The following is a 15,913-nucleotide window of genomic DNA, read 5'->3' as shown; positions in this document are numbered from 1 at the left end:
CTCTCGATGGAGCTGCTTGTTTATCTGTAAAAAGTAATGAAATCTACACAAGGTCGAGCCAAGTCTAAGGTTCCTTACTACGATTTTTAACCGACTTCAAAAACAGGAGGAGGTTCTCAATTCGACTGAATGTTTTTTTTTTTGTATGTAAAGCATCCAAATTATAAACAAATCAATTATTTTTGTAGTCGGGGCCAGCTTGCGTATGGTTGGGTGGGGCAAACAGGCAATAGCAAGACGAGGAACAGGGGTGGTACCGACTACAAAAATAATTGATTTGTTTATAATTTGGATGTTTAGATTATTGCAATCCAATAAGAAATCTGAATTCAAAGGTTTATTATTTTTTGCTTTTTAGTTTCTCCGTGTTTTGTAATGCCCTTATTTTTGAAGGCGGTTTTATTTTTTGAAAAAAGGTTATTTAACTATAAAACTCCCGTGAGACTCAGACATATTTAAAGATATTCACATAAAAATATTAACATATCGGGCGTTATATCGACTTAATACGTGAGAATGCACAAACACTCACAAAACGCTCGTAGATATCTGTCTCTATCGCTCTTGCGTATTAGCGCGACAGAGCCAGACTACCTTTCTGCGGCGTTTCGATTTCGTTTCGCGTCGCAGAAATGCCATTCGGCTGCCTGTATTTAGATGTCAGCGCTGCAGCTCCTATTATTCTTTAGATTGTTATGGTTAAGCGCGCTTTTAACTTTTGACGTGTACATAATTGAATGTCTAGTGCAGTTTGTGGCAGCCAGTATTTTCTTTTATAAAACTTCTAATAGTTATTCATCTTACATACATACACATACATACAATCACGCCTGTATCCCATAAAAGGGTAGGCAGAACACATGAAACTGCTAAAGCTTCAGTGCCACTCTTGGCAAATAAGGGATTGAAAGAAAACGAAACTGTGACATTGCAGTGACAGGTTGCCAGCCTCTCGCTTACGCCACAATTAAAACCATATCCCATAGTCGCCTTCTACGACACCCATCATAAATAAATAAATAAATATTATATGACATTCTTACACAGATTGACTGAGGACCACGGTAAGCTCAAGAAGGCTTGTGTTGTGGGTACTCAGACAACGATATATATAATATATAAATACTTATATACATAGAAAACATCCATGAATCAGGAACAAATATCTGTGCTCATCACACAAATAAATGCCCTTACCGGGATTCGAATCCGGGACCGCGGCGTAGCAGGCAGGGTCACTACCGACTACGCCAGACCGGTCGTCAAAAATATAAATATATAAAGATTGGGGACACCTTACACAGATCTACCTTAGCCCCAAACTAAGCAAAGCTTAATTGTACTATGGGTGCTAAGCGACGATATACATACTTAAATAGATAAATACATACTTTTATACATGAGAAAACATCCATGACAGGAATAAATATCTGCGCTCATCACACAAATAAATACCCTTACCGGGATTCGAACCCAGGACCGCTCTCTATATTTATCTCTATCGCTCTTGCGTATTGGCGCGACAGAGCCAAACTATGAAACTACCTTTCTGCGGCGTTTCGATTTCGTTTCGAAATGGCATTCGGCTGCCTGTATTTAGGTGGTAGCGCTGCAGCTCCTATTATTCTTTAGATTGTTATGGTTAAGCGCGCTTTTAACTTTTGACGTGTACATAATTGAATGTCTAGTGCAGGGTTTATGGCAGCCAGTATTTTCTTTTATAAAACTTCTAATAGTTATTCATCTTACATGGGGGCAAAGTTGTTGCTTAACCGCACGTGTATTCAAAAAGTAGAATCTTGAGCGATGCGAGGGTTTCAAGGCACGGAGGTTAAACAAATTTTGCCACCGAGTGAATCATATATTTTTTTACCACACTTACACGTGGAAAATATGAAATCTTAAACGTGTAATTAAATTAAATTCATCAATTCATTGAACATTTCAAAATCATCATTTAAAGGTGTCGATTCACTCTCGATTCTATCAGACAGCTTTGGACATCAAATTAAAATATGTATGAAATTACTTTGCACTCTTGTGTGAATAAAATGCAATTTTTTTCATCCGTCTTGGAAGAATCAAGAGCATCTTTACCAATTCGTGTGGTGAAAAATATGTTAGATATAGTTATTAAAGAAAGAAATGTCAACTCAACATAAATTGGACTTTACCGACTAACTTTTCGCGTAGCCGAACGCACAAACGCTCACGATAATGTCTCTTTCGTAGCTATCTATCTCTATCGCTCTTGCGTATTGGCGCGACAGAGCCATACTACATTTCTGCGGCATTTCGGAGGTGTTTCGCGTCGCAGAAATGTCATTCGGCTACGGTGCCTGTTTCCTAAACTACTAAAATGAAAATCACTGTGCAACCTTACTTCAGTAATATCATTACATTAAGTTTTAAAAACCGGCCAAGAGCGTGTCGGGCCACGCTCAGTGTAGGGTTCCGTAGTTTTCCGTATTTTTCTCAAAAACTACTGAACCTATCAAGTTCAAAATAATTTTCCTAGAAAGTCTTTATGATGTTCTACTTTCGTGATTTTTTTCATATTTTTTAAACATATGGTTCAAAAGTTAGAGGGGGGGGACGCACTTTTTTTTCCTTTAGGAGCGATTATTTCCGAAAATATTAATATTACCAAAAAACGATCTTAGTAAACCCTTATTCATTTTTAAATACCTATCCAACAATATATCACACGCTGGGGTTGGAATGAAAAAAAAAACAGCCTCCACTTTACATGTAGGGGGGGTACCCTAATAAAACATTTTTTTTTCCATTTTTTATTTTTTCACTTTGTTGGCGTGATTGATATACATATTAGTACCAAATTTCAGCTTTCTAGTGCTAACAGTTACTGAGATTATAGACGGACGGACGGACGGACAGACAGACATGGCGAAACTATAAGGGTTCCTAGTTGACTACGGAACCCTAAAAACTACCAAAAGTTATCTCAACAACGGTTTTGCCAAACTAAATTTTTAGTGGAATAGTTCCAAACTCAAACAGGTTGAGGAAACCGGAAGCGATTTAACCCAATTCGGAACTTCCGGGGCCTAATCTAGTTCCGCAACTGTCCGCAACTGATCGCAACTGGTTCGCAACTGGTGGCGATTGTTTGCAACTATTGGAAAACTGAGAGCACGTAGGAGAATGTGAAAGGCTAGTTTTAGTCTGCATTTCTGTGATACATTATAAGGATCACTATGGAATTTCATTATTTTCAATAATGTATAAGACAACGTATAGGTACATATTATGGTGAATTGTAACATTTAATGTATTTAGTTTTTATTTACAATTTTTAAATATTTTTGTATTGATTAACATTTGAATAAGATTCTTATAGAATTGATAATAATATTGTGTGTATTGCTTGTATGGTGCAGTGTTAAGAATTTCACATCTTTTCCTCCCGTGCGTGTAGTAGAAGTCGACTGTGGTATATTGATTCTTTTGTGGTGTATACTAGCAACCTGTCCCTGCAATGCTGCAATGCAATGTCACAATCTCGTTTTCTATCAATCAACCCCTTGTAACTAAACCTCCGCTCACCTTACTTATCTACTTACTTACTTGACTAACCAACATTATAGCTAACCCCCCTTTAAATATACCCCTTAAATTTGGCCTTGTGATCGTCTAGCGTGAATAAGTAGAACCCTTCGATGTGAACCGCGATAACCTAGATCCTTTAATGAGTATCAGCTGTATTTTTGACTAATTTTTAAAATTTTATTTATTTATATTTTGGAGAAGAATAAAGGTTATTGTAGCATAATAATATAGTGTTATAGAAGAGTATTTTATCAGGTTTAGGCCTAGAAAGTTATGAGTGAGAAAATTAATGACGTGATGAAGGAATTTTAGAATAAAAGTTAGTGAGTGAAACATACATGAAATAAATATTAAAAAATATTTTAGAAAACATCGGCTACGCTCTATTTTCGATTCCGGTTTGGGGTGAGAACTTGCGATACCGTCTGGAATCCTTAGGCCCAATCAAACCACATTATCGGGCATCCTAAGCAAGTAAGCCTTAAGGGCTATCTATCTACAAACTAACCCCTTTTTTATTTTGTTTCTTTTCCCTAGCTAAACCCCCCTTTTCCCCAATACTGCTAATAGACCATAACTTCTCGATCCTTCTAATGTATCATCAAGGCTCCGAGTAGTTGCTACCACTGAGAACGAAGTATGTAAGTCTAGTAACTCCTTGAAGCTTTTGACTTGTCATCAGTGGACGGCGCTCGCATGCCACTGGGCCCTATAACAAACTTATGCTTTTTATTCCAAAGTATAGTTTGTTTCCCTAACCAACTTGATAGAATTTACCTTGAAAAACTAGTTAGCAACACTCACTGGCTCGATGCTACACGAAGAATCAGAAATTGCTACCACAATTATTAATTTCACTCAAATAAATTAAGTAATAAGAGGTTTTATAAATTACCAGTTTTACCACATATATTAAGATAATAAACACCACATTTAAAGTCCATTTAAACCATATAAATAGTAGTAGTTAAATTATTTCTCCACAATACACGTTGACCAATTATATTCCAAAACCAATCATAAAAGAACTCTACTTTCATAGAAATAGTGTGTGACTTTACCCTAGTCCTATCGTTTTCCCTATTCTAGCATATCTGAAACACAGACCGTCACTTACCATAGATCTTGTGTTCAAAATATGCACAAGTTTATCCCTACCATAAGCTGTACAGTTCAGCCAGCGAAGCTGAGATAGGCAACCTATAGGCTTGAGTTCTGATCCCCCCCTCTGCTTTTGCCCGCGGGCTAGGGTAGCAGAGAGTAGATCGCCCTATCCGTGTATATATCCAGTATTCTAGGACGCACCAGTACCAGCCACATGAGAGACCCAGCTGCGATCAACTTTACTTAGATGTGGATCGATCACAACCGAAATCCCCAGCGACCAACGCCAGCATGGACTAGAGCACCGAGTAAATAAATATAAATATATATAGGACCCCAGCCTCAAATACTGCCGACTTCTGTGAGCAAGGATTACTCCTAATGTCTTTCGTCAATCGTGAAAGTCCTCACTTCCATCTAACAGTTGGACTCTTTGAGACCGGTGAGAAAATACGCTTTTGTAAGTAAATAAAAGCGCCCAAGCCCTCCACTTGGAACAAAAAGACCCCTAAACGCCTTATGTTTAACAGCCGCAAGGTATAAAGCGCTTAGCTGGACAACAGTCTGTCACAAACAATGATCTGGCTTACAACTTTCACAAAATAACCCCATAGAAAATTACTAAATTCAATTTTACTGACCAACTAAACAAACGAGTGAAGTTTCCTTTACGTGCTATAATCTAAGCTTAGTTTTGCAAGAATTACTCCCTACAAAACCAAACACAGACTTATCTCCAAGCACCAGCCATACATCGACCCAGTCTTTGTATTGCTTAACGGCACTCATGAAACAAAGCACAGAAAACTTCACTATACACTTAATTTAAATGTAACACTACACTATAAATAGAACACTAAAATAACCCCACAACTGACAGTAAAGCAATTCCACCACAGGTCTAAGTCCAACTGTACGACGATATTGTCCCCGCACAATCAAACAAAGACACAATTTCAAAGTTTACAATCACTTAGAATAATTTCCAAGTAAAAACAAACAGAGAAATAATAGCAGAACAACTTCACTTAGCAGTATAATACACGAAAGCCAGAGACACTGTTAGTCTTGTAGATATTTTAAGAATGCCGCGCGTCGGCTCCTCCCGACCCTTTTATAACTTCAAACATCGACATACCATCGACACAGTATCGACGCTTCATCGACACAGTATCGACATACCATCGACACAGTATCGACACACAATCGACATAACATCGACACAACATCGACATAACATCGACACAACATCGACTATCGACACAGTATCGACATAACATCGACATACTATCGACTATCGACACAGTATCGACATAACATCGACATACTATCGACTATCGACACAGTATCGACGTACCATCGACACAACATCGACAGAAAGCCATTAACTTGCGCACATAAGAAAAAGATCACAAGTGCTTTGTTTACACTCATACGCTCTACGCAATAAAGTTCACGATCATCACGCGGATGTTTGCTTATTAACACGTGCAGATTGCAGCTGTTTTAGAGAGAGACAGAGCTATTGGTATTGATACCTATGTAGTCCAATAGTGGAGTGTTCCGTAAATATTTTTACGTAAATATTATTTTGTGAAAGATTGTTTAAATCAATTTAGTAAGTAACTTCGCAATGAAAGATCACACCTATTCCTAATTGTTACACTGAATGATATATTAAGAAAGTATAATAATCAATATCAGTGATTATTACCTCTTTGACTTGTAAATGAAACCAAGACACAATATCGGAACGTTACGCAGCTGACAACTGTCAGTGTCAGTATTCCGTCCATGTGAACGTAGTTTGTTGATAAATATGTTTTTCCAACCTGTTTTGCATCGAATAACAGTGAATTTTATGAGTGAAGACGTGACTATACATGTGATAAAGCTTCAAAGATATTATTTGTCAAAATATCCAATGAAATCCCAAAGGAAATATGCACCAAAAAGTTGGTCAAAGAAAAGTTGATTCGTCGTAAGTTTTATATGTAATAACGAGTCAATTTCCTCGTCATAGACGCTTGTTCTGTTACACCCTTAATTGTTAAGAGTGGCACTGAATTTTGAGATGTGTCATGTACCCTACCCCATATGCCTACCCCATATGGGAACACAGGCGTAAATTTATACTTATATTTTAATACTTATATTTTTTTATGTACACCTATGTTGGACAAATAAATGATTCTGTATTCTGTAATATATTTAAGATTTGTCTATATAGGAAGTAGTGGCAATGTTATGATTTTTTTATTTACGAGTATTTAATTTCGTCTTTTGGCTCTCCGGAAAAGTATAAGTTTTTCCCTAATGGGATTTGAAATTTCCAGTGTCAATATTTAGCTGTCACAGAATATTTGATCCTGACTGTACTAGGGTAACTCTCAGTAGGCGGAGCACACAACTGAGATGAGCGTTGTATGAAAACAAAGTTGGAGCGAACACAAACATTCAGTGTTTGTGTTGGAAATGATGATAGTTCCACGGAATAATTGAGTTTCTAAAATTATACGGTCGTACGTAAGAGAACTTTTGTTTTGTCTGGCCTAGCACGTAGTTACCCTGCCTGTTAAGCCGCGGTCCTGGATTCGATCCCGGTAAGAGCATTTACATTTGTGTGATGAGCACAGATATACACCGTGTTTCACTTAACACTAAAAACCTGAAAACCGTTTGTTCAGAATCGAGAGTAGAATGGATTGAGCTATATCTTGATGGGGGTAATATTTTTATTTAAATTAGTATTATTAGTTATTTTTTACGTGCCTATTCTATTGTATTCGTAATACAACATTGTGTATATCGCATTGCTAGAGGTTGTTTACCTTTTTCAGTATTTAGGGGTATTAATACTGGCTGGTTACTTGGGCGATTATTTTTTCCGCTACGAGTTTGACGTTGTTTGTCAGTTTAATCTTAATGTTTATCATAAGTCATAACAAATTGAACTCGTACCTAATTACAACCTTGTCATTCTGAATATTGGGTTTAAATTTGCTTACTGCGATTACCTGTCCAATTTGAAGTTTACTGTGACAAAGCTTTAAAGTATTTTACAATGACATCTTAGCTGTCTATTGGTAAACCTTATGTCGTTGCAGTAACGTACACAAATAAATAGTTTTATGGTTTGTGATAGTAGTTAGCAATTATTTTATTGAGTGTAGAGCTAAAAGTCAAGTAGAGCTGTACAGAAATCTAAAAATTCAATTTAAAAAAAAAGTAACCATCAGATTAAAAGATGAATACTCTAGATGAGTTTAAAAAAATAAAAATCTGTTGGGGTGTTTGAGGTTTTGAGTGATACCGGAAACACGTTGTATATTTGTTCCTGTCCTGAGTCATAGATGTATTAGTATTTTTGTTATATTATAATACATATACACCGTGTTTCACTTAACACTAAAAACCTGAAAACCGTTTGTTCAGAATCGAGAGTAGAATCGATTGAGCTATATCTTGATGGGGGTAATATTTTTATTTAAATTAGTATTATTAGTTATTTTTTACGTGTCCATTCTATTGTACTCGTAATACAACATTGTGTATATCGCATTGCTAGAGGTTGTTTACCTTTTTTCAGTATTTAGGGGTATTAATACTGGCCGGTTACTTGGACGATTATTTTTTCCGCTACTAGTTTGACGTTGTTTGTCAGTTTAATCTTAATGTTTATCATAAGTCATAACAAATTGAACTCGTACCTAATTACAACCTTGTCATTTTGAATATTGAGTTTATTTGCTTACTGCGATTACCTGTCCAATTTGAAGTTTACTGTGACAAAGCTTTAAAGTGTTTTACAGTGACATCTTAGCTGTCTATTGGTAAACCTTATGTCGTTGCAGTAACGTACACAAATAAATAGTCTTATGGTTTATGATGGTAGTTAGCAATTACTTTATTGAGTGTAGAGCTAAAAGTCAAGTAGAGCTGTACATAAAATTAAAAATTCAATTTAAAAAAAAAGTAACGATCAGATTAAAAGATGAATTCTCTAGATGAGTTTAAAAAAATAAAAATCAGTTGGGGTGTCTGAGGTTTTGAGTGATACCGGAAACACCGTGTATCATTGTCTGAGTACTCACGATACAAGCCTTCTTGAGCTTACATTGGGACTGAGTAATCTGTGAAAGAAGTCCTATAATATTTATTTATTTTAAACATTTTTATTTGTTGCAGGTAACTACGATGATATTGGAATAACGATGGAATGTCGAAAGGTTGCTTTATTACTTATTTACTTATAATACTAAAGGATCTTCATCATATCAGTCCTTTCACCCACTTTCCAGTCCGTCGCCCACTGCTGACGAATGGAATCGATTGGCAATATTGGCATCATAAAAGCACAATGTGAAAAAAAAATGTTTTCATACAAATTGCATGGGAAAAGTTTTTCGCGATTTGTGACTTTTCAGCCGGAATTTTTTTAGTCCCATACAAACTTTTGATCCTGTATAGGAATGGGATCGATTGGCGTCAAAAAAAAAGTTTGTCAAGAATGCCCTTTTTCTCGCACCCTGTACGTTTTTTTCCAAAATCTGTGCCAGGCTATTTCTCATCAATTTGAAATCGAGGGAAAGTCTCCTAAGACCATTTTTTCGTAGGACCACGGAATCTCATAACTGCCGTTACTGACCCACTATCAAAATACACCCTGTATGTAGGTACTTGTTTTCAACTACTACGCAAGACCATATATCAATCTTAACCGACGTAACCTGCGTTTAAATTTTAACCATGATATTGTTTAAATGTATCCATTATATTTACAAAGACATCCATTTACAAAGATTTAACCTTTCATTCAAATGAAGAAGAAGTCACATTTTTCAAGTTTATTAAAGTGAGTGACAAAGATGCTTCTGAACCCGAGAGCTTTCTCGAGACGCTTGTGCTTCCCTCTGTACATTATTCAAGACTTCCAGCTGAACGTTTTAACGATATTTATAGAAGGAGTTTTAAAACCTGTAAGTGCTTGTGAAATTTAATCAAGTTTTATGAAGCTGTATTTTAATAAGAGTATCGGAGGACTGGAGATTTACCGGGCGGCTCAGTGTTAAGAAGATTAACGTGTTGGACAGAAAGTTAAGAGTATAGTTTAAATTATAAATTGAAATAGATATCATACACGAAAGAAAAAACGACAAGGCCCACTGGTGGCCGAGCCGGGAATCGAACCCGGGTCTTCAGTTTACAGAGCTAACGTCTTCACCACTAGACCACCCGCCCGCCCCCGCCGCCGCGTAGTATAGTTTAAAATAAAATATAATTTAACATCAAAAGACGATGTGACTTAAAATGGTAATATTACCTTTACCCTACCTATTACGATAAATTATCTCTTAAAGTGACCGGTACACACATACCTACATTATATTCCTAAATTTTACAGTTCGACTTATCCACTGAATTGAAAGCAAAGAACAGCTTCACAATACAGCACGATTTTTGCGAATCTTACCAGTTGCTTTTATGTCTGTAAACGCACAAGAATTGAGAACGGTAAATTACACGTTACAGCCATATAGTTTCTTAGGAAACCTACACATAATAAACAAACACCTCTTGACCTCTCACAGTTTGGCATCTGTTAAACTGTGGTAGAACTACAAACAACTTTAAACTTTAACTGTTTGATGTGACCAGGCGCCGTAGCCAAATGGCTTTTCTGCGATGCGAAACGAAAACGAAAAGCCGCGAAAGGTAGTGTACGAAAAGAGCGTTTGTGCTACGTACCCAGCACCGAATGACCAACTTTCCAACGCCGTGCGACCTTTACGAGTTGTACCGAATGCCGTTCGGTCTGCAAACGCGCCCGAACCGTAAATTGTTCACTGCGGTTGGCCTTTTATTTATCGCCGACGAAAACTATAAATCGGGAAGGCGGTAAACGTCGCAAATATTTGTACGTGTTGTTTGTTCAAGGTTTTTGGAGTACTTTTACAGATTGGAATTATTTTATTGGCATACATTATTTGAAAAAAAAAGTGAGGTGAGAAATGCTTAGGGCTTACCGGGACTAAATAAAGGAAAAAGTGAAAATCTTGCCGTATCAGGCTGCCAAGGAAAAAACGAAAGAAAGATAGAACTGGACCACAGTATAATAAAGACTCCTTATCGAGCACTATGTTAATATCAGGTTGCCAGCCTCTCGCCTACGCCACAATTTAACCCATATCCCATAGTCGCCTTCTACGACACCCACGGGAAGAAAGGGGGTGGTGAAATTCTTAACCCGTCACCACACAGGCCAACGAGCGTGGCGTGTGGCGTAGGCGAGAGGCTGGCAACCTGTCACTGCAATGTCACAGTTTCGTTTTCTTTCAACCCCTTATTTGCCAAGAGTGGCACTGAAGCTTTAGTAGTTTCATGTGTTCTGCCTACCCCTTTATGGGATACAGGCGTGATTGTATGTTGATTGTATGTTGTTGTTGTTAATATCAGAGACGTGGCGCAATTTTAAGTTTAGCCAGATTTTTTGATAGAACACAGTCGAAATAATTATGTGAGTTTTCGGAGTAAGCAGTCGCAATTTTTTTTTGACACCTTTTACAGATCAAACTAGCCCCAAACTAAGCAAACTTTAGTACAATACAATTACTACTACTAGCAATTTACTTTTTATAAGCTTTACAATCTAATTTTACTTGATCAAGCGACTAGCAGTAGTAGTGATGATACAATAGTACATTACGATACTAGTGCGACAAAAAGTAAGCTCGAAACGAGTGGCGATAAATTAAAACACGACCGAAGGGAGTGTTTTAAATCGACACGAGTTACGATGAGCCTCCGAAGTTTTGACCTGACATATAATGAACCACTTCTCGCACTAGTTAGTGCGTAGAAAAAACAACATCTGTACTGAAAAATTATTTTTCTTCACAATACATTCTTTTTAACCCCCGACGCAAAAACGACGGGGTGTTATAAGTTTGACGGGTCTGTCTGTCTGTGTGTGTTTCTGTGGCATCGTAGCTCCCAAACGGATGAAACGATTTAGATTTAGTTTTTTTTTAACCCGCGACGCAAAAACGACGGGGGTCTTATAAGTTTGACGGGTCTGTCTGTCTATCTGTGTGTGTTTCTGTGGCATCGTAGCTCCCAAACGGATGAACCGATTTAGATTTAGTTTTTTTTGTCTGAAAGCTGAGTTAGTCGGGAGTGATCTTAGCCATGTTTCATGAAAATCGGTCAACTATGTCGCGGTCTGGGGTTTTTTCAAAATTTTATTTTTGTATTGGTTATACTTGATCAAGGTAGGTACTACCAGTGGTAGTGATGATACAAAATAATTTTTCTTTACAATACATTCTTATTTTTAACCCCCGATGCAAAAACGACGGGGTGTTATAAGTTTGACGGGTCTGTCTGTGTGTGTTTCTGTCTGTGGCATCGTAGCTCCCAAACGGATGAACCGATTTAGATTTAGTTTTCTTTTTGTCTGAAAGCTCGGGAGTGTTCTTGGCCATGTTTCATGAAAATCGGTCCACTATGTCGCAGTCGGGGGTTTTTCAAAATTTTAATTTTGTGGTTAGGTTATTACATAGAGTCTGACGAGGTTGCGGAGGAGTGCCGAAACGTGCCTGCGACCTCGTCCTAAATATAAGCCCTGAGGCAGCAATCGAGGGGTTTTAGTGGGTACACCATGGGTCTCATTAGCCTATATGGGAGTCCCACATAACCATCCCAGGCCGGTCCCTGCGCCTGGGATGGTATGCGTAACGAATTTCCCCTCATGAAATAAAACTATGGAAACGGATTAAATTTTTTCCTCAGTCACCCGTTGACCACGAACGCTGTAAAGAGTTCGAAACGTCGGGATGTACTTTAAATTCATTATACGCGATTTAATCCGTTTCTATAGTTTTATTTCATGAGTAACTATCGCGGTAACCGAAGACAATATTATGAATTTCCCCTCGTTAAAAAAAAAAGGTTATTACATAGAGTAAGTTACATAATCCTCACTCATAACTTACCCTCAAATACCTCGTGCAAGTCACGGACAGTAAATAGCTCCGGGGGCGGAGAGATTAATTGAAAAACCATTTCATTGATCTCCGCGCGGACGGCACTCCCGCGATGAAATTCGTACGTTCGCTGCATCACGATTGTAGATCAGGATCCATCACTAGATGGCGCCACTAGATCGCGCATCTATCCTTCTTTAACAATTCGATTAGATTCAACTTTATTTTATTTATTTCAGACATGATTATAAGTCCATATTTTATTAGTACATACATTTCTATCACTGTGGTTAGTAACATAGTATTTATATTTTATTGAAAAACACGTTTACATGACCTTACAGATATCCAATGCGTCACGAAACTTAGATTAACATTGTATTGTAATACAAGTAAATAATTTGTTTTAAAAACAAACGCTAAACTCCTATCCGTACAAACGAAACAGTCTCTTTCAGCGTCAAATCGTCATCGTCTAAGATTAGATTATAGACGAAACGCTGTGATGGTCTTCTTAAGACGTCAGTTTTGGAGTCTGGATTTTATATACATTGACGCTGAAGTAGGTATTACATGTCAACTTCAAGGTAAACTGACATAAATTTTATGACAACAAATATCAAAATCACCAAACTACCTTCGGCATCGTGCATTTTGCTCCTAAGTGGCTGATCAAACATTCACTACAGACTCATCTTTAAAATGTCGAAAACCGACACATTTACGACACATTTTTCTAATGACGACATCTGGTATAAAAGAGACATATTTTATATCCCATTTCCTTCATTTCTAATGGTCTAATGAAAAATACGTACCTACAGCATTACATACATAAAGTTGTGTAGTCGCTGAACCCTTTAAATTATATTATTTTCCTCATTGAGGTATTTGTTTTCTAAGGTTAGCTGGAAGAGATCCCTTAAAGGGATAAGCTCGCCTTTGTACATAACCGTTATAATTATTCTCTGTACATGTAATTTGTTCTGTACAATAAAGTGTTTACTACTATACTAATACTTGTTTTTATACATACAATAATGTAGTTTTTGCTCGATCTACAGTGAGGTAATCCGTCGATCAGCACTCCCTCTAATGGGTCGAATATTAAAGCAGTCGTAAAACACATTCACTCGTTCACGTCTTCCGTTCACGCCGATCTCCGCTACCAGGTCATTCGTTCTCGGTGAAATATCGATTCATTCGATTGCTCTTGCTTTTGCTTGCTAAAATCAGCCATGAGAATTTAAGGAAAGTTAGTGTAAAAAAAACCTTATAGCAAAAAAATGGCCGACGGGCCGAACTAGGTTTTTTTTTGTTTTATACTACGCCGGTGGCAAACAAGCATACGGTCCGCCTGATGGAAATCGGTCACCGTAACCTATGGACGCCTGCAACTCAAAGAGTGTCATGCGCGTTGCCATCCCATTTGAAACTTGTACACTCCCCTTTGCTGTGTTAAGTATAAGTACACAACAAAAAGGAGTGTACAAGTTCAAAGAAGGGTTTGGGTTGCCGACGACTCAAAGGACAATAGATGGAACAAATTAGTTCCGTAAGCCCTCCCGTCATCAGCACCCCGGCCTCATTTGCAGACATTAAACATCAATACGAACTGTACATTATCCCAAAGTTTTATCCTTGAGAAAATGAGGAAGGTCTGCTCTGGCTCTGGGCTCTTAGTCTATGAGTAATGCCACGATGATACCATATATCTCATCTAGAGGTCGCTTCAATCTTTGGATGGCACGGATAGAAGACAAATGACACACGTTCATTCGTTAGATTGGCTGTTTGTTTGATCTGTGACACTTTAGGTTTATTTCCTCCCATTTCATTTAGAGCCACCGCACAAAGTCTTAGTAAAAAAAAAATTAAAAAAAAAATTGGGGACACCTTACACAGATCAACTGACTGTGACCAACTGAAAATGACCCCCCCCCCCTGGAGCCTAGGTTGGCCATACAAATAGACCACGTGACCCCCCCTGGGCACGAAGCCGGATCCGCGCTTGGAGAACACCAGTTGTATTTTTCCTTTTTGGATTGTTTTGAACGTCATCCACAACTACTAACATGATAAGCTTTTGTGAAAAGTTTGCCCGGAAAACATTGTTTGAATCTGAGTGATAAGACTTTTATTATACTCTTGGTGGAACATCTTGTCTCACTGATAACTTAGATACAGCTAAACGATACATAGTCCCCTCATATAAACTTTATTAAGAGCCCCCAGTCTTGAGCAAACAACGCAAGCAAATATTTGCGACGTTTACCGCCTCCCAGATTTATAGTTTTCGTCGGCGATAAATAAAAGTCCAAGCACATTGAATAATTTACGATCGAGGCGTGTTTTCAGACCAAATGTCATCCGAAACAACTCGTAAAGGACGCGCGGCGTTGTAAAGTGGTTCTTGTTTCGTTTCTGTGGTCAAATCAAACTGTTAAAGTTTAAAATAGTTCATAGCGCTACGACAACCCAGCAAATGATAAATTTTGTAAATTCACCTAGTGTATCAAGTTGAGGTTTTGTAAGAAAAATATGACTTGGTAATCGTAAACATTTGAAATTAAACAACAACTTCACAACGCCTTGCGAACTATACGAGTTCATCTGGATTACTTTTGGTTTAAATAAAATAAATAAAAATGCGCCTAATTAATTTATGACATAAAGGAATAAGTAAAACAAGAGTTGTAACTCCATACATCAGTAAATGCGGGTTATTTGTATAGGCATAGTTAAGTGGCATCTAGCGACAATCACGCGTCAATCACGCTTCAAATGGCGTGAATTATCAGTACCACTACTCGATACTAGGTGGCAACTGTGTCTCGTCCGCCAAAAATCAAATATTAGAACAGTTTACAACTTATATTTCAAGCAGAAGGGATTGAAAACAGAATACTGATTAATACTATTGTAATATTAGCTGAAAATTGGTGAGCATTAGCATATAACTGTTATTCAGTAGACATTTTAATTTAATTTAATTTAGTTTTCATTTATTTTGTTTTAATTTTACATTTCATTTTAATTTAATTTGTGTTATTTGTTGTATTTTAATATGGGCTCAAGGTCTGAAATAAATGCTATTTTATTTTATTTAATTTTTTTATTAGACTTTTCGTTCGTCGCGACATCTATTGACAAGTAGCAGTACTGATAATTTACGCTGGTTGACGCGTGATTGACGCGTAATTGTCGCTAGATGTCACGTAACTATTCCTATACAAATAACCCATATTTACTGA

At 37.3% G+C, this 15,913-nt stretch overlaps 1 protein-coding gene and 1 non-coding gene across 3 annotated transcripts in view; one reads left to right on the top strand and one right to left on the bottom strand.

Moving 5' to 3' along the window:
- Window positions 1-15,913, top strand: part of LOC125237727 (KH domain-containing, RNA-binding, signal transduction-associated protein 3-like) — a 275,954-nt gene that overhangs the window by 113,922 nt on the left and 146,119 nt on the right. The gene's annotated exons all lie outside the window — the stretch shown is intronic.
- Trnat-ugu lies at window positions 9,844-9,915 on the bottom strand. Its single transcript has one exon. It is a non-coding gene; the product is annotated as a tRNA-Thr (tRNA).

Source organism: Leguminivora glycinivorella, chromosome 22, assembly GCF_023078275.1.
Source record: "Leguminivora glycinivorella isolate SPB_JAAS2020 chromosome 22, LegGlyc_1.1, whole genome shotgun sequence".
Classification (NCBI taxonomy): Eukaryota; Metazoa; Arthropoda; class Insecta; order Lepidoptera; family Tortricidae; genus Leguminivora; species Leguminivora glycinivorella.
The sequence above is the reverse complement of the archived record's forward strand: the minus strand, read 5'-3'. Positions and strand labels throughout refer to the sequence as shown.